General features: G+C 41.7%; 1 long non-coding RNA gene across 1 annotated transcript; it reads left to right on the top strand.

Annotated features, from left to right (window-relative positions):
- Positions 1–4,616: 4,616 nt before the first annotated feature.
- LOC139584069 (uncharacterized) lies at positions 4,617–7,818 on the top strand. Its single transcript, XR_011676689.1, has 2 exons — positions 4,617–6,864; positions 6,987–7,818. It is a non-coding gene; the product is annotated as an uncharacterized lncRNA (long non-coding RNA).
- Positions 7,819–20,338: the final 12,520 nt, after the last annotated feature.

A 20,338-nucleotide genomic window follows, 5' to 3' on the forward strand; every position in this document is an offset into this window, starting at 1 on the left:
CCACAGGGTTTTTCTCTGTATACATCAATGATGTCGCTCTTGCTGCTGGTGATTCTCTGATCTACCTCTACGCATACGACACCATTCTGTATACCTCTGGCCCTTCTTTGGACACTGTGTTAACTAACCTCTAGACGAGCTTCCATGCCATACAACTCTCCTTCCGTGGCCTCCAACTGCTCTTAAATGCAAGTAAAACTAAATGCATGCTCTTCAACCGATCGCTGGCCACACCTACCAGCCCATCCAGCATCCCTACTCTGGACGGTTCTGACTTAGAATATGTGGACAACTACTAATACCTAGATGTCTGGTTACACTAAGCTCTCCTTCCAGACGAACATTAAGCATCTCCTATCCAAAAAGTAATCTAGATTCGGCTTCCTATTTCGCAACAAAGCATCCTTCACACATGCTGCAAAACATACCCTCGTAAAACTGACTATACTGCTGATCCTTGACTTCGGCGATGTAATTTACGAAATAGCCTCCAACACTCTACTCAGCAAATTGGATGCAGTCTATCACAGTGCCATCCGTTTTGTCACCAAAGCCCCATATACTACCCACCACTGTGACCTGTATGCTCTTGTTGGCTGGCCCTTGCTTCATATTCGTCGCCAAACCCACTGGCTCCAGGTCATCTATAAGTCTCTGCTAGGTAATGTCCCGCCTTATCTCAGCTCACTATAGCAGCACCCACCCGTAGCACGCGCTCCAGCAGGTATATTTCACTGGTCACCCCAAAGCCAATTCCTCCTTTAACTGCCTTTCTTTTCCAGTTCTCTGCTGCCAATGACTGGGACAAATTGCAAAAATCTGAAGCTGGAGACTCATATCTCCCTCACTAACTTTAAGCACCAGCTGTCAAAGCAGCTCACAGATAACTGCACATGTTATCTGCGCATCTGTAAATAGCCCATCCAACTACCTCATCCCCATACTGTTATTTATTTTTGCTCCTTTGCACCCCAGTATCTCTATTTGCACATTCATCTTCTGCACATCTAGTATTTTGCTACTCTGCACTATTTATTGCCTTACCTCCCTTATCTTACCTCATTTGCACACACTGTATATAGACTTATTCATTTATTTTTTTCTATTGTGTTATTGACTGTATGTTTGTTTAACTTTGTGTTGTTGTTTGTGTCGCACTGCTTTGCTTTATCTTGGCCAGGTCGCAGTTGTAAATGAGAACTTGTTCTCAACTAGCCAACCTGGTTAAATAAAGGTGAATAAAATAAAAAAACTAAATTCTGAGCAGACAGTCAGAACGAATGTGTGTGCGCTTGAGCATTTAGGCCTATATAATTTATTTCTTTTTTTTCGAATTAGTTAATTCTATTTATTTAAATCTTTTAAATATTCATATCTTAATTTTTTTATAAATAGATTCGGCTATTCTGATATGCAAGCCGGCTCCCAATGTTCACCTACAATTAGACACATTCTTCAGTAAAAATGTCCACATTCAACCGGCTGAATTGCCCTAGAGGCACCAATTCATCCAGTTTTAGAGAGTTTAGGAGATTATCACACAAGTAAGGTGCAAAAAACCCCACTAAAAGCAGATTGAAGGGATCTCCGAAATTAGACATCCCTGACAACGGGACTGGTAGCTCTTACGTCTGTAGGTTAACAATGAAGTAAGGTATGGCTGAAGTTTGTGCAAGAGGGCTTATAAGAATTCCCACTAGGACCTCTGGCGAGCAATCAAACAGGCAAAGCGTCAATACAGGACTGAGTTGGATGTGGCAGGATTTGCAAACTATCACGGATTACAAAGCGAAACCCATCTGCGAGCTGCCCAGTTACGCAAGCCTACCAGACAAGCTAAATGCCTTCTATGCTCGCTTTGAAGCTTGAGAGCATCAGCTGTTCCCTATGACTGTGTGATCTCGCTCTCCTTGGCCCATGTGAGTAAGTCCTTTTAAACAGGTTAACATTCACAAGTCCGCAGTGCCAGATGAATTACCAGGACGCATACTCCGAGCATGTGCTGATCAGATGCAAGTGTCTTCACTCGCATTTTCAACCTCTCCCTGACCAAAGTATGTGAGCGGAGCGTGCCCAATTTGACTGGAGTGCTGAGCGAGTTTCCCAAAGGCTTGAGCACAGGCCTTCTCACCCGCTCCAATTTTTCTCCAGCACCGCTCACTTCACGAGCTCAGGGCATTACCGTCCCAGCATGCATTTGTAGGCTACTTGTGTGCTGCTATAGCCCCTTGCTTTACCTATTGTCATGGAGTTCTCTAAATATTTCCATAAAGAAACTGATAAAACATACAGGTGCAAAATCAAGGTGACTTATGAGGAGGACCAAGCGTAATAGTGGGAGTGCAATGATGTAGTGTCCACAACATTAAATAATAATGGAATCTGAAAAAAGATGTATCCCAAAAGCATGGTACACTTTCTATGTGCACATGCTAACAGAAAGGAACAAGGTAGGTAGCTTGCTAAGTGTGTCATTGTAGCAAAGTATGTACAGTATAAACAACAAATCTGATCTCTTAAATGTTATATTATCTATACAATAGGCTATAATTGATTTTGGCCCAATAGGCCTAACATATTACTACCTCTTTCAAGGAGCTTTCCGTTTTGATAGGGTTATTTTGCCTAAAAACATTTAGGCCTACCTATAGAAAATAAAACAATAACTCTGCATCCCTGCCTGTTGTAACTTTAATGGGTTACAGAGTTAATGTTTAAGTTAATTCATCGAGCTGTATCTAAAGATATTTGTAATTGTATTAGAATTTGTGTGTTGGAGATTGAGAGAACTACATACATATTTTGTACTGGTTAATATTGAATTAGGCTTTTGACTGCAAGTTCCAGAATGCCTTGCGACAGGAAGTAGAGAGCGAACGCGCTTGTTAAGTGCAATTGACAGGTGATTATTTTGACTCCTTTCCGCTAGCAACTCATTATTCATTGGTCTGTAGAATCTAAAGATTGTAAATGTAACGTGAACAAGTATTATTACTAAAAGAAGCTTTCATATCAAACCCGACGTCCCGAGTCATTACTTTGAAGATAGTTATTCTATACTGCCCAGCCTGGCAAGAGTGGCCTGAAAGGTGTTTAGCACCCCCAGTGGTGCAGCGCTCCAAGGCGCTGCATCTCAGTGCAAGAGGCATCACTACAGTCATTGGTTTGAATCGAGGCTGTATCACATCCGTCCCATAAGGCAGCGCACAATTGGCCCAGCGTTGTCCGGGTTTGGCCGGGGTAGGCCTTCATTGTAAATAAGAATTTGTTCTTTAACTGACATGCCTAGTTAAATAAAGTTAAATCATAATTTTTTTCTGCAAGCCCTGCTGGCCTGCTCTCCTGAAGCAAAACTAGTGTTTCTAAAAATGAATTCAAAGGCGCTGTAGACTGAGCCTAACAAGGCATTTCATTCTAAGTGAAAGCCCATATGCGTAATTTATTGGCTACAATGATTTAATACAACAAAATGTTGTTTAATTGTGGAGAGCTTAATGTCCCTACCAGCCTAGTGTGTCGCACTCTCAAATATTTCACAATGTATTTCTTCATAGGCTACAGCCTTGAAATATGCTAATAACGTAGCCTAAATAATACATTTTCCTTCCTTCTTCGGCTACCTTTCTGGCTCCTGACCAGGAGAAGAGTGTTTATATGAGTGTTTATATGCCAATTAATACGACATGTAGCCTATTTCAAATGATGAGCGTTTCTTACAGTAACCTTTTCATGTTGTTTATTAAAATACTTTTTATTCAAATAGTTTGGTTTCCATCCTTAAAAACCAAATGGCAGGTCCAGGTAGTCCAAAAAATAGATGTTGATTTTAATGAATGGAGCGAATTTGGAGCGAGGAACGGTTTTTAGCAGAGTGGTTGGAAAGGAAGTGGAATGCTGAAGCGTGAGCTGTGAGCGCTATTTCTGACCGCTCAACTCAACTCTGTCCTTTACCCTGTCTGTAATACCTACCTGTTTCAAGTAGACCACCATAGTCCCTGTGCCCAAGAACGCCAAGGTAACCTGTCCACTGTTCCCCGGGCGCCGACGACGTGGATGTCAATTAAGGCAGCCCCCCGCACCTCTCTGATTCAGAGGGGTTGGGTTAAATGCATTAGACACAATTCAGTTGAATGCATTCAATTGTACAACTGACTAGGTATCCCCCTTTCCTTTCTAAATGACTATCGCCCATGTAGCATTCACATCTATAGCCATGAAATGCTTTGAAAGGCTGGTCATGGCTCATATCAATGCCATCAGCCCAGACACCCTGGACCCACTCCAATTCGCATACTGCCCCAACAGATGATGCAGTCTCTATTGCACTCTACACTGCCCTCTCCCACCTGGATAAGAGGAATACCTATGTTAGAATGTTGTTCATTGACTACAGCTCAGTGTTCAACACCATAGTGCCCTCCAAGCTCATTACTTAGCTTGGACACCTCCCTCTGCAACTGGATCCTGGACTTCTTGACGGGCCGCACCCAGGTGGTGAGGTTAGGCAACAACACATCTGCCATGCTGACGTGGGACCCTCACGGGTGACTCCAACACAATCATTAAATTTGCTGACGACACAATGGTGGTAGGCCTGATCATCGACAACAATGAGACAGACTATAGGGAGGAGGTCAGTGACCTGGCCAGGAAAACAACCTTTCCCTCAACATCAGCAAAACAAAGGAGCTGATCATGGACTACAGAAAACGGAGCGCCAAAGCACGCTCCCATCCACAGGGCTGTAGTGGAGTGGGTCGAGAGCTTCAAGTTCCTCAGTGTCCACATCACTAAGGAATTAACATGGTCCACACACACCAACAAAGTTGTGAAGGCACGACAACGCCTCTTCCCCCTTAGGAGGCTGAAAAGATTTCGCATGAACCCTCAGATCCTCAAAAAGTTATACAGTTGTACCATTGAGAGCATCTTGACTGAGTGCATCACTGCTTCGTATGGCAACGACTTGACATCTGACTGCAAGGCGCTACAAAGTGTAGTGTCTACTGCCCAGTTAATCACTGGGGCCGAGCTCCCTGCCATCCGGGACCTCTATACCAGGCGGTGTCAGAGGATGGCACTAAAAATGGTCAAAGACTCCAGCCGCCCAAGTCAGACTATTCTCTCTGCAACCGCACGGCAAGCAGTACCGATGCACCTAGTCTGAAACCAACAGTTTCTTATCCCAAGCCATAAGACTGCTAAATAGTCAACCAAAGAGCTGCATTAACCCGTTTGCACTAACTCGACTCATCACATATGCTGCTGCAACTGCTAATTATCTATCCCATTCCCTAGTCACTTTACCCCTACCTATATGTATATATTGTGACCCGTTTCAGGAAACTAGGCGTATGTCGCGGCTTCACAGGAGAGCCGTTTGAGCATAAAATGTTTTTATCAAAATGCAGTTTTTGGCAGAAATGTCTTCTCGAACATGTGAACTTTAATGTGGCTTAATAACAAATGTTTGTCATCTGTAAATATGAATAAAGTTGTTAAATTAAGAGCCTAGCTGGTTTAGCCAAAGAAAAAGTCAGGAACCTTCGATTGGCTGAGATAATGAGTGGGCTGGACATGCCGAGAGATGAGTTTCAGATTGTTCTGCGGTGTAGCATCTTGTGTCTATAAAATGAGCTGCTCGTTATGCGTAGATAATCCTTTCTACTGCAGTTTTTGCTAAAGATATACCGTTAGCCATGGAGAACTGCAAATATGTTGCTACTGCTCTCAATAACATTGCTGCCCTGAATTTATCAGGCGCTAATCGACAAAGGTCAGTGGGAAAAAGTTGTGATGGACTACTTTCTAGAGAACGATCATGCCATGCTGACACTTTCTGACCCTAAAAACATTTTAATTGAAAACCTTGATGGGGAAGAAACGACGATCAACAGTGTTGTTGTCAGAGAGGGAGGACGATCTGATGATTCTTATGGCATTGCACACGGTCAGTGTGAACCAGAGGGACTTGATACAATGGGCCAAGCAAGCTGTACATCCAAAACGGAAATGACACAGGACGTCTTATTTAATAAAAGGGGTTGCAGTCTGCCGTGAAGCTTTCATCCATGTATACGGGTAAGAATCTAGCTACAGTTTCAGATATACGTTTCAAATATGGTCAGAAAGTTGTTTTCATTGCAAGTTAACATTTAACCTATTTGGTTAACTTTAGCTAGCTATGACAATCGGTTTGTATTGCTAGTTAAAGCTTGCTGTTAGCTAGCCAGCTGATGGCTGAATATCTAGCTAACATTACGTGTATGAACTGTGTGTAGTGATATCTCAGAATGCCATTTCGCATCTATTGTATAGTAATGCGAAAATATTTGTTCCTGGAATTTGTCTTTCAGCATCAGTAAAACACGCCTGACTCCTCCACCAGTCATACAAGGAGAATGGTCTAATGCCTCATCAAAGAGAGCTGGCCCAAGCAAGCACAGGTTACACCTGAAGCATGAGGACTTGCAGCGTGTGGTTAACTTCATCAACAACTACACAAAGGATAATGCAATAGTATTACCAGGACGCCACCCAGGACACAAACAGTTTGGTGGATAGTTGCTGCCATCCTATGTGACAAAAGCAGCAGTGTGGCGTCTCTACAAGGAATCGATGACAACACTTGGTATGTAAAGCATAAACAATATGTTTTGATTGTTTAATTGACCTCCAACATGATTGGCACTATTATTGATCTCACATTATTTCTGCCCCCGGCCTCATCAAGCAGCGCTTCAGAAAGAGCGTAGTGAACACTTTGTCTGAGATTGCTGGTGTTGTGAAAAGCTATGGCTGGCAACAACACCTGACTCTGTACTTCAGGCCGCTGCCACAGATCAAGCAGTACCAGCACTTCACGTGAATATAATTTTCCTGGCATTGCATGAGGTTATTCTTCTTATATAAACTTGGGAGTTGAATTGATGTTGTGCAAGGTTGTAATGTCTTCTAATTAATTTTTGTTACATCCTTTTTTACAGTTTCGATGCTCTGGAGCCTGGTGTTGTTGTTGCCAAGGAGCGTTTGGACTCAGTCGGGACCAGATTTCAGCTGCTGCGCAACGCTGAAATCCTTCCTCCCATAGATGATCTGCCTGTACAATCATCGCCAGGACTGGACACAGCTAGACAAACTTATATTTTTGAGAAGATCAGGGAGTTTTGAGACAAAGAGGCTATGGACATCACATGCCCTGCACCAAGGTCAAGGGCAGGACAGAAACAGGCTCTCCGAATATAGATTCCCTTGTTCATGCGTGGTTCAGACGGACCAGTCATCAGCCCTATCTGCAGTGCCTCTATTCAAATGACTCTCCTAACACACACGCCATACATTGCTGCTACTATTTTTTTTTTTATCCTGCTGCTCAGCCACTTTACCCCTGATTGTATGCTTATAACTACCTCGTCTATCACTGCTATCGTTATTGATATTGTTCTTGTACATACTGTATATTATTTTATTTATATTGACACTATCTATTTCTGATATTGCTAATATGCAAGTAACCATTTGACTGTACCGTTTACACCTTCTGTAGAGACACATCCACTTAGCAAGACTTAGCAAAATATTGATATATAAAAGGAATATTGATATGTGTGGTCGTAACGTGATTTAGTGACATACCACAACAATATCATGTGACCGTATCAAGGGTCCACCACATAAATATATGGCGCATGCATCTGTTTATGTACTGTACATGTGCACCTCACTCAGGTTTTAACTCAGGTTGCATGGCCTTAACTTATGTATGGATTACTATGTGATAAGTGTGTGTGTAACAGTATATAAAGTACGCTAATGTAATGGTGTGAAGGCATTTGGGTAGTGGTGTAAAGTACTTAAGTAGTACTTTAAAGTATTTTTACTGAAGTATTTTTGGGGGGTATCTGAACATTACTTTACTATTTATATTTTTGGCAACATTCTTCACTACATTCCGAAAGAAAATAATATACTTTTTACTCCATCCATTTTCCCTGACACCCAAAAGTACTCGTTACATTTTGACAGTCCAATTCACAAAAGTACATTTTAGCAATTCCAATTACTTTTGATAAATAAGTATTTTTTATACCAAATACTTTTAGACTTTTACTCAAGTCGTATTTTACTGGGTAACTTACTTTTACTTGAGTCATTTTCTATTAAGAGATCTTTACTTTTACTCAAGTATCAATTTAGTACTTTTTCCAACTGTTACGTTATAAATAATGAAGAGAAATTATAGATAAAACGTATCGGCGCTCATCGGCCATAAACATTACACAACAAGTTGGAAATCGCAAATTCAACTATGAGTGGTTTGGAAGGAATCAGTGGCTAACTGCAAGCATTGCTGTCACGGCTGTTGAAAGGAGAGGACCAAGGTGCAGCGTGGTGAGCCAAACAAAACAATATACACTACAAAAACAAACCGTGAAGCTCAAAGGCAAAGTGCCCTAAACAAAGTCAACCTCCCACAAAGACAGGTGGGGAAAAAGGCTACCTAAGTATGGTTCCCAATCAGAGACAACGATAGACAGCTGTCCCTGATTGAGAACCATACCCGGCCAAAACATAGAATATAGAATACCCACCCCAACTCACGCCCTGACCAAACCAAAATAGAGACATAAAAAGGATCTCTAAGGTCAGGGCGTGACAATTGCAAAGGAATCACTAGCATTCTGTTCAATGGAGTGGCTGTATGGTCACCAAGTCTTGTCTTAAGTGTCTCTTTTCCTAGCTTAAAATTATAAATATTCAACATTAGTCATGCTGTCAATGAAGCAAGATTTGTGCCGCGCTCAAAACAACTTAACTCGGGAACTGGGAAATCTGACTTCAGTGAGTTCAAGACAACTTGGAACTCCGGAAAAAAAATAAGTTTTGAACGTTCATCCAACTCGGAATCTCGGGCCTCTTTCTAGAGTTACGACCTGAAGATCACTGACGTCATCATGAGTCGACCTTGTTTTTTCCCCAGTTCCGTTTGCTTGAAAGCACCATAAATCCAGAGAATGCCAGACTTTGATGACAACATCTGCACACGATGGACCACAACGCCACCTTCCTGTTCAAGTTGACAAAATGGCGCCTGAAAAAATGGCAGCAGTTTTACGGGCGCCCAACCAATTGTGCTATATTGTGGTTTTCTTCGCGTTATTTGTAACTTATTTTGTACATAATGTTTCTGCAACCGTATCTTACGGCAAAAAAGAGCTTCTGGATATCAGGACAGATCACTCACCTCGGATTAGACAAAGATTTTATCTTCAACAAGCAAGATGCACAAGACTTTCTCCAAACACCCGACAGGGCCGACATCCCCATTATTTACAAGAGGAAGCGACGCAGGTAAAGAGGACAAAGAGCCGGATGCCTGGTCAGGACCCGGAAAAGGCGAGTGGGAAAGCTGTTTCGCTGCCAAACAAGGTTCCGCTAATAGCCAGGTGTAGCAGTGGTAAGGTGTTGGGACTGCTTTATGTAGGCCATAACAGTTTGTGGGCATTCTTTGTCACCGTTATAGTGCAATTAACATATTGTTTAGTGTTGTGTTGTGTAGTGGCTTTACTGGCATGCGTCCCAATTATTCCTTTTTTGTTTGCCCCACCAAGATATTCATGCGTAAATCTCCGCTGGCGCTATGATAAACTGCGTCCAATGGCTTCAATACAGTGGTAGCTGCGTTCATATAGACTATATTCTAAAGCCGGAATCAATGTCGACTGAATCATTTGTTTTCTGGTATTTAACGAAATGCATTCCCTATTCCTATAAAAGAAACCCATTTTAATTCTTAACTAACTCATCAATATTGTTAAGGGACAACTGGACCTCACTAAAATACCGTAGATCACTTCATTACTCCCTTCATCTTTACAAAGTTATGCTCCACAAGCTTCCAAAATATCCCACTTCCCTGTTGAAATATAAAAATTTGAGATACCAAACCCGTTTGCAAGGTTGGCTAACTTTTGATGTCCTGCTTGTTTCCACAAAGTTTGGTTAAAGGTTGGCCTTTAGTTTTAATGCGCCACAGTTATGGAATACCTTACAAAACACAATACACCTGAATTCCCTGGTGCCAACAGGGCAGTTTAAAACGTGTTTCAATTGATTATTTTACAAGTACAAAACATTATGAATTATGCTCTTTCCATGACAGACTGACCAGGTGAATACAGGTGAAAGCTATGATCCCTTAATGATGTCACTTTTTAAATCCACTTAAAATCAGTGTAGATGAAAGGGAAGAGATTAAAGAATAATTTTTAAGCTTTGAGACAATCGAGACAGACTGTTTATGTGTGCAATTCAGAGGGTGAATAGGCAATACTAAACGGGGTATGGCGTTTGAACGGGGTATGGCAGTAAGTGCCGGGCGCACCGGTTTGTTTCAAGAACTGCAACGCTGCTGGGTTTTTCCACACTCAATAGTTTCTCGTATGTATCAAGAATGGTCCACTACCCAAGGACATCCAGCCAACTTGACACAACTGTGGGAAGCATTGGAGTCAGCACGGGCCAGTATCCCTGTAGAACGTTTTTGACACATTGCAGAGTCCATGACCTGACGAAATGAGGCTGTTCTGAGGGGGGGGGGGGGGTGTATTTGGTATTTTATTAGGATCCCCATTAGCTGTTGCGAAAGCTACTCTTCCTGGGATCCAAACATAATATGAAACGTCCGGATGAAAAGCGTGCCCAGAGTAAACTGCCTGCTACTCAGGCCCAGAAGCTAAGATATGCATATTATTAGTATATTTGGATAGAAAACACTCTGGAGTTTCTAAAACTGTCTGTGGGTATAACAGAACTCATATGGCTGGCAAAAACCTGAGAAAAATTCCAACCAGGAAGTGGGAAATCTGAGGTTTGTAGTTTTTCAACTCTTTGCCTATCCAAGATACAGTGGAAATTTGGAAGGCTTCCACTAGATGTCAACAGTCTTTAGAACCTTGTTTGAGGCTTCTACTGTGAAGGGGGAGAGAATAAGAGCTGATTGAGTAAGGGGTCTGCCAGAAGGCCATGTGCTCAGTCAGGCGTAGGCCCGTGAGAGTTAGCTGCGTTCCATCGCATTTCTAAAGACAAAGGAATTCTCCGGTTGAAACATTGAAGATTTATGATAAAAACATCCTAAAGATTGATTATATACATCGTTTGACATGTTTCTACGAACTGTAATATAACTTTTTTGACTTTGTCTGGACCTAGTGCCTGCGCATTTGGATTACTGTACTAAACGCGCGAACAAAAAGGAGGTATTTGGACATAAATGATGGACTTTATCGAACAAAACTAACATTTATTGTGGAACTGGGATTCCTGGGAGTGCATTCTGATGAAGATCATCAAAGGTAAGTGAATATTTATAATGCTATTTCTGACTTCTGTTGACTCCAAAACATGGCGGATATCTTTATGGCTTATTTGGGCTCTGAGCGCTGTACTCAGATTATAGCATGGTGTGCTTTTTCCGTAAAGTTTTTTTGAAATCTGACACAGCGGTTGCATTAAGGACAAGTTTATCTAAAGTTCCATGTTTAATACTTGTATCTTTTATCAATGTTTATTATGAGTATTTCTGTAAATTGATGTGGCTCTCTGCAAAATCACCAGATGTTTTGGAGGCAAAACATTACTGAACATAACGCGCCAATGTAAACTAAGATTTTTGGATATAAATATGAACTTTATCGAACAAAACATACATGTATTGTGTAACATGAAGTCCTATGAGTGTCATCTGATGAAGATCATCAAAGGTTAGTGATTAATTCAATCTCTATTTATGCTTTTTGTGGCTCCTCACTTCAGCTGGAAAAATGGCTGGGATTTTCGGTGACTAGGTGCAGACCTAACATAATCGTTTGGTGTGCTTTCGTCGTAAAGTATTTTTGAAATCGGACACTGTGGTGGGATTAACAACAAGTTTATCTTAAAAATGGTGTAAAATACTTGTATGTCTGTGAATTTTAATTATGAGATTTCTGTTGTTTTGAATTTGGCACCCTGCACTTTCACTGGCTGTTGTCATATCGATCCCGTTAACGGGATCTCAGCCGTAAGAAGTTAACCAACGTATTTGATTGAATAGTGTACTATTTATTATTAAAGATTAAAGAGGAAGGAGAAGTGAAAATGAATGGAGTAAAAAGAGTGAAGCGAGGAGTGTGGAAGAGTGAGGTGGAAAGGTAAAGAGAAGGAAAGTCGAGTGAAGAAAAGAGGAGAAAGAATGGAGCAGAAGAAAAAGTTAAGAGAGTTAGAAGAGTGACACAAGGAGAGTGAAGAAGAGCAGACAGAGGAGGTACATTTCCATTCCAAGAAATGGAAATGCCATTTTAATGACAACATGATGAGAGAATTTCCATTTATACACTCAGGTCAAGACGATAGAATGGTTAATAACTGCACCCTTTGTTATTCCTCTTTTTCAATTGGCAGCGGGGGAAGAACGGCAGTGGTAGAACATCAACAGACGAAAAAGCATAAAGCCTCTTTAATTGGCCGTGTTGGTATGCCCTCTGTCACCACATTCTTCAAGAAGGTAGAGCCTTCCCGAGAAGAATATAATTCAGCTGTGCAGGAAGGTGTCTTTGCATACCACACTATGCGACACAATCATAGCTACAGATCTATGGACTGCACAGCACAACTGACACGGAAGCTTTATGAGCCAAAGTTCACATGTGCTAGGACAAAATGTGACACCACAGTGAGTAACCTGTTAGCACCATGGGCAACTACTTTGTTAACACAGGACCTAGACCAGGTTGAATTTGTGTCCCTGTCCATTCATGGACATGTAAAGCTGCTGCCAATAGAAGTCAGATATTGTAAGATATATGATGGCAACACATCTGTGGAAACAAAACTGCTTGATTTTGTTGAATTGAAAGGAGAAACGGCAGAGGAAATTGCAGCTGAGGTCCTGGTGGTCATCCAAAAAATGTAACCTGGAAAACAAAGTCGTGGCATTCTCTGCCGACAACACAAATATCAACTTTGGAGGACTGAATAGGCTGGGGAGGGTCAATGTCCATACCAAAGTTAAAAATGCTCTGCAGCGGGAGGTGATTGGCTTAGGTTGTCCTGCCCACATCATTCATACCACGGCCAGAACAGCTTTGGATATGATTCCCCTTGATGTTGCGTACCTGCTCGCAAAGATATTTGGATATTTTCATATTTTCACAGTCAGAGTAGAAATACTGAAGAGCTTTTGTAAGTTTGTTGGCCAGGAGTACCATAACATTTTAGGACACAGCAATGTTCGCTGGCTGTCCATGCTCCCTGCTCTAGAAAGAGTGCTGAAAATGTATGTGCCATTGAAATCCTTTTTTCTTCCTGAAGACAAATGCCCTGTTGTCCTGCGAACAATGTTCGAAGATCCATTGACTGAACTTTGGCTGGCCTTTGTCCTTGGAAACTTCACCGTATTCAGTGACACGATCAAGATGCTTGAAGGCCGGGACCGCTGTGCTGTGGAGTCAGCTGCAATTCTGAGAAACGTTGAGGCAAAATTGACTGCAAGACGTGATGACAATTTCATTCCAGTTTTGGTCAGAGGACTTCTGAGAGAGCAAGAGGAAAATGGAGCAATGTCTAAAGAGAGCTTTCTCAAAACAGCCCAATCGTTCTTCACTACGGCTGTGAACTACTTGCAACCATGGGGAAAGCACACAGATAATCTAAAATATTTACATTGTCTCCTTTTAAAAAGGCAACCTCAACATGAAGAGATCCAGAAGGCAGCAGGCACTCTGCAGGAAAAATGCCCCAATGTGACCATCAATGAGGATGCATTGTTTGACGAGGTTACTGGCCTGCAAGAGGTCCTAAAGGGGGGGATCGCTTGAAGAATGGAAAACATCTGAGACACCACTTAGTCAGAGATGGAGCACGGTGGTTACCCACTTCAAAGAGAACGACATCCCACACACTAACCTGGCTAGATTAGCGTCTGTTGTCATGTGCGTACCTGGAAGTAATGCACCAGTCGAGAGAGTGTTCTCCCAAATGAATGATATATGGACAGCAGCAAGATATAGGTTCACTGTTCCTACCATCAAGGCCATGCTTATTGTGAAGACAAACTTCAACCTCCCCTGCCAGGAGTTCATGGAGAAGCTGGCCAAAGACCAGAGCAATCCTGACGAAGATACATTCTTCTGAGAAATATACATATTAGGTTGTTATAAGTATACTATTTAGTTACCAATCTCATCATCATCTTATTTCTTTATTATGTTAAGTATTTCACATATACTATTATCTGTTTTTTCAATTTTGCTCATGTTTCCTTCTGCTCTAATTCTACCCAGACTACCAGGACCACTGAATGGCTGTTCAGATCTGTCTTGTCTGTAGTGTTTCTGTAATATAGTTGTTTTCTCTATCACAGTGTGCCTGTTAGACTAAATACATGAAACTGGAATTGTCCCCCTTTTTTGTTTCATAGATAATAACATTGGATATTTTAATGATATATTGACCGCCGAACTGGAAATGTCCCCGGTTTTAATTTCAGAAATCTGGTCACCTTAGGCAACAGAATACACAACAGTATCGTCCGCATACAAATGGAGGTTACAATTTCTTACAGACTAACCAATATTGTTTATATATACATTGAACAAAAATAAACGCAACATGTAAAATGGGTCTAGGCCACTTTTTTCTCCATTTCCACCTAAATGTTGTGCCCAAAGTAAACTGCCTGTTGCTCAGGCCCTGAAGCCAGGATATGCATATAATTGGTACCATTGGAAAGAAACCACTTTGAAGTTTGTAGAAATGTTAAAATAATGTAGGAGAATATAACACAATAGATATGGTAGGAGAAAATCCAAAGAAAAACCAATCCGGAAATGTTTTTTTTGAGAGACCATCCTCTTAGAAATGCAAGAGAAAGGTCATGTTATAAAATAGCTCCCTGGATGCAATTCCTATGGCTTCCACAGGGTGTCAGCAGTCTATGTTCAAGGTTTCAGGCTTGTATTTTCAAAAACAAATAAGAAATAGTTTTTGTAGAAGGACACAGTCTTGGAAATCCGTGTCGGGCGCGGATGAAGAAATTGAAGAAATTATGCACCTGCTAAAATCGGTTCCTATTGAACATACTTCTTTCCTAAATAAATAATGTAGTTTGATTACATTTTAGGGTATCTGAGGAGTAAATAGAAATGTATTTTGACTTGTTGGAACAAAGTTTAGGCTTTCAGCCGATATAAGACACTTATATTTACCTAAATGTTTAAAATCGAATATAAATATTAGAATTTATTTGAATTGCGCTCCCTCCAGTTTCCCCGGAAGTTGTCCCTAACAGTTCCCAGAAATGTTCCATACACACAAAAAGCTTATATGTCTCAAATTCTTTGCACAAATTTGTTTACGTCCCTTTTGGTGAGCATTTCTCCTTTACCAAGAAATTATCCATCTGACAGGTGTGGCATATCAAGAAGCTGATTAAACAGATTGATCAAATCACAGGTGCACCTTGTGCCGAGGACAATAAAAGGCCACTCTAAAATGGGCAGTTTTGTCACACTACACAATGCTACAGATGTCTCAAGTTTTGAGGTAGCGTGCAGTTGGCATGCTGACTGCAGGAATGTCCACCAGAGCTGTTGTCAGATAATTTAATATTAATTTCTCTACCGTAAGCCGTCTCCAATGTCATTTTAGAGAATTTGGTAGTACGTCCAACAGGCCTCACAGCCGCAGACCACGTGTAGCCACCCCAGCCCAGGACCTCCACATCTGGCTTCTTCACCTGTGGGATCATCTGAGACCAGACACCCAGACAGACAGCTAATGAAACTGAGGAGTATTTCTGTCTGTAAAGCCCTTTTGTAGGGAAAAATGCATTCTTATTGGCTGGGCCTGGCTCCCCAGTGGGTGGGCATGGCTCCCAAGTGGGTGGGCCTGTGGAATGTCATGCGATGTATGTTGAGCGGTCATCCCACTATGACTCAGGAAACCATGCAGTTTATTAGGCTACAGATTAAATAAGTTGTGATGAACTTCACATGGTGGTGAAAGTGCACAGTGATAAGCTTGATGCTCTTTTCCAATAAATATCGAGGGTCTTATTCTGGTGACATGATGATTGATGCTTGGCTGCTGTTTGACAAATAAAAATAATATCGCTCTTATCCATAATAATCTCATAATGTAGGTAAACTACCCACACTGTAGGCTTATCAGCAAGCTGTTGAGCTGGCTAGAGTACACGTGCCAAGACCAGAGTGGACACGTTTGCTATCTAATGCAACAAGTTGTTGAACAAAACAGGTGGGACACCGATTTGTAGAGATCCTTATACCGCTCTGTCTTTCAAAATAAAAGGCCTGCAGGACACGTTTTTTTATTAAAAGAATCACCCCACTGGTCACAAACTGATTGAATCAACGTTGATTCAATGTAATTTGTCAAGGTAATGTGGCATGGAATCTACGTGGAAAATAGGTAAAAATTTCAACCACGGGGTGATGTCATCATGGTAACCAAATTTCTGCATAAAATTTGTATAAAATATGTTGAATTTGTACCTTTTAAAACAACATCAGATCTTCAACATTATATCCACTATCAGAAAGAAAAAAGGCTGGCCAGCAGTTCATGTTGGAGAACTGATTTATTTACAGCTAACCTCTGGTCTCCCATCCAGGGTTTTAACCAAGCCCAGCCATGATATTTGTCATTGACTATTATCAATTGTGAGAATGATTGTTGAGTGATCTCCACTTAAAAATGTAATAGATCCACTGTGGCTATGGAAGTCATTTCAAAGGATAAGTTTCACAGAACAAATTAAATAGGACCATACTTTATCAGTCATATGTAATCAATGATGCCATTTAGGCCTAAATACCATTTGCGAAGTCATCAACAGCTATTGTTTCAATTCAACACAGAATTGTAAAAAAAATCGAATTAAATTGTATTCGTCACATGCTCCGAATACAACTGGTGTAGACTTTACTGTGAAATGCTTGCTTACGAGCCCTTCCCAACAATGCAGAGTTTAATAATAATAACATAAAATACACAATAATGGAGCTATATGCAGGGAGTGCCAATACTAGATACAGTGAGGGAAAAAAGTATTTGATCCCCTGCTGATTTTGTGCGTTTGCCCACTGACAAAGAAATTATCAGTCTATAATTTTAATGGTAGGTTTGTTTGAACAGTGAGAGGCAGAATAACAACAAAAATATCCAGAAAAATGCATGTCAAAAATGTTATAAATTGATTTGCATTTTAATGAGGGAAATAAGTATTTGACCCCTTCTCAATCAAAAAGATTTCTGGCTCCCAGGTGTCTTTCATACAGGTAACGAACGGAGACTAGGAGCACACTCTTTAAGGGAGTGCTCCTAATCTCAGTTTCTTACCTGTATAAAAGATACCTGTCCACAGAAGCAATCAATCAATCAGATTCCAAACTCTCCACCATGGCCAAGACCAAAGAGCTCTCCAAGGATGTCAGGGACAAGATTGTAGACCTACACAAGGCTGGAATGGGCTACAAGACCATCGCCAAGCAGCTTGGTGAGAAGGTGACAACAGTTTTTGTGATTATTCGCAGATGGAAGAAACACAAAAGAACTGTCAATCTCCCTCAGCCTGGGGCTCCATGCAAGATCTCACCTCGTGGAGTTGCAATGATCATGAGAACGGTGAGGAATCAGCCCAGAACTACACAGGAGGATCTTGTCAATGATCTCAAGGCAGCTGGGACCATAGTCATCAAGAAAACAATTGGTAACACACTATGCCGTGAAGGACTGAAATCCTGCAGCGCCCGCAAGGTCCCCCTGCTCAAGAAAGCACATATACATGCCCGTCTGAAGTTTGCCAATGAACATCTGAATGATTCAGAGGACAACTGGGTGAACGTGTTGTGGTCAGATGAGACCAAAATGGAGTTCTTTGGCATCAACCCAACTTGCCATGTTTGGAGGAGGAGGAATGCTGCCTATGACCCCAAGAAACCATCCCCACCGTCAAACATGGAGGTGGAAACATTATGCTTTGGGGGTGTTTTTCTGCTAAAGGGACAGGACAACTTCACCGCATCAAAGGGACGATGGACGGGGCCATGTACGGTCAAATCTTGGGTGAAAACCTCCTTCCCTCAGCCAGGGTATTGAAAATGGGTCGTGGATGGGTATTCCAGCATGACAATGACCCAAAACACACGGCCAAGGCAACAAAGGAGTGGCTCAAGAAGAAGCACATTAAGGTCCTGGAGTGGCCTAGCCAGTCTCCAGACCTTAATCCCATAGAAAATCTGTGGAGGGAGCTGAAGGTTCGAGTTGCCAAACGTCAGCCTCGAAACCTTAATGACTTGAAGAAGATCTGCAAAGAGGAGTGGGAAAAAATCCCTCCTGAGATGTGTGCAAACCTGGTGGCCAACTACAAGAAACGTCTGACCTCTGTGATTGCCAACAAGGGTTTTGCCACCAAGTACTAAGTCATGTTTTGCAGAGGGGTCAAATACTTATTTCCCTCATTAAAATGCAAATCAATTCATAACATTTTTGACATGCGTTTTTCTGGATTTTTTTGTTGATATTCTGTCTCTCACTGTTCAAATAAACCTACCATTAAAATGATAGACTGATCATTTCTTTGTCAGTGGGCAAACGTACAAAATCAGCAGGGGATCAAATACTTTTTTCCCTCACTGTACATGTGCAGAGGTATTTGAGGTAGGGTAAAGTGTCTAGGCATTAGGATAGATAATAACAGTCAAATAAAGAACAGAGAAGCAGCAGCAAATTATGAATACAATTGTGTGTGTGTGTGTGTGTGTGTGTGTAGGTGGAGGCTGTTGAGGGGAGGACGGCTCCTAACAATGGCTGGAACGGCGAAAATGGAATGGCACTAAACACATGGAAACCATGTTTTTGGTACCATTCCACTTATTCTGCTCTAGCCATTACTACGAGCCCGTCCTCCCCAATTAAGGTGCCAGCAACCCCCTGTGGTGTGTTTTGTGTGTGGCGGTATGCGTGTTGTGTGTGTATGAAGTTAATTTTTGTGGGTTTTGTTGTGTTACAGCCTGAATATAAAATTGATTAAAAAAAAATAATTACTCACCCATCTACACACTATACTACAAATTGAAAAATGTTTTTAGAATCTTTAGCAAATGCATTGACATAATTATTCACACCCCGGAGTCAATACTTTGTAGAAGCACATTTGGCAGCAATTACAGCTGTGAGTCTTTCTGGGTGAGTCTCTAAGAGGTTTCCACACCTGGATTGTGCAACCTTTGTCCATTATTCTTTTCAGAATTCTTCAAGCTCTGTCGAGGTGGTTGGTGATGAAGTCAAATCAAAGATTATTTGTCACGTGCGCCAAATACAACAGGTGTAGAACTTACAGTGAAATGCTTACTTACAGGCTCTAACCAACAGTGCAAAAAAGGTATTAGGTGAACAATAGGTAAGTAAACAAATAAAAACAACCGTAAAAAGACGGTGAAAAATAACAGTACATACAGTAGCGAGGCCATAACAGTAGCGAGGCTATATACAGGCACCGGTTAGTCAGGCTGATTGAGGTAGTATGTACATGTAGATATGGTTAAAGTAACTATGCATATATGATAAACAGAGAGTAGCAGTAGCGTAAAAGAGGGGTTGGCGGGTGGTGGGTGGCGGGACACAATACAGATAGCCCGGTTAGCCAATGTGCAGGGGCACTGGTTGGTCGGGCCAATTGAGGTAGTATGTACATGAATGTATAGTTGAAGTGACTATGCATATATGATAAACAGAGAGTAGCAGCAGCGTAAAAGAGGGGTTGGGGGGCACACAATGCAAATAGTCCGGCTAGCCATTTGTTCACCTGTTCAGGAGTCTTATGGCTTGGGGGTAAAAACTGTTGAGAAGCCTTTTTGTCCTAGACTTGGCACTCCGGTACCACTTGCCATAGTGGTAGTAGAGAGAACAGTCTATGACTGGGGTGGCTGGGGTCTTTGACAGTTTTTAGGGCCTTCCTCTGACACTGCCTGGTATAGAGGTCCTGGATGGCAGGCAGCTTAGCCCCAGTGATGTACTGGGCCGTACGCACTATCCTCTGTAGTGCCTTGCGGTCGGAGGCCGAGCAATTGCCGTACCAGGCAGTGATGCAACCAGTCAGGATGCTCTCGATGTTGCAGCTGTAGAACATGAGTGCTACGGGTCTGTAGTCATTTAGGCAGGTTGCCTCCGTGTTCTTGGGCACAGGGACTATGGTGGTCTGCTTGAAACATGTTGGTATTACAGACTCAATCTGGGACATGTTGAAAATGTCAGTGAAGACACCTGCCAGTTGGTC

This window comes from Salvelinus alpinus, chromosome 9 (assembly GCF_045679555.1).
Source record: "Salvelinus alpinus chromosome 9, SLU_Salpinus.1, whole genome shotgun sequence".
In the NCBI taxonomy this organism is placed as follows: domain Eukaryota; kingdom Metazoa; phylum Chordata; class Actinopteri; order Salmoniformes; family Salmonidae; genus Salvelinus; species Salvelinus alpinus.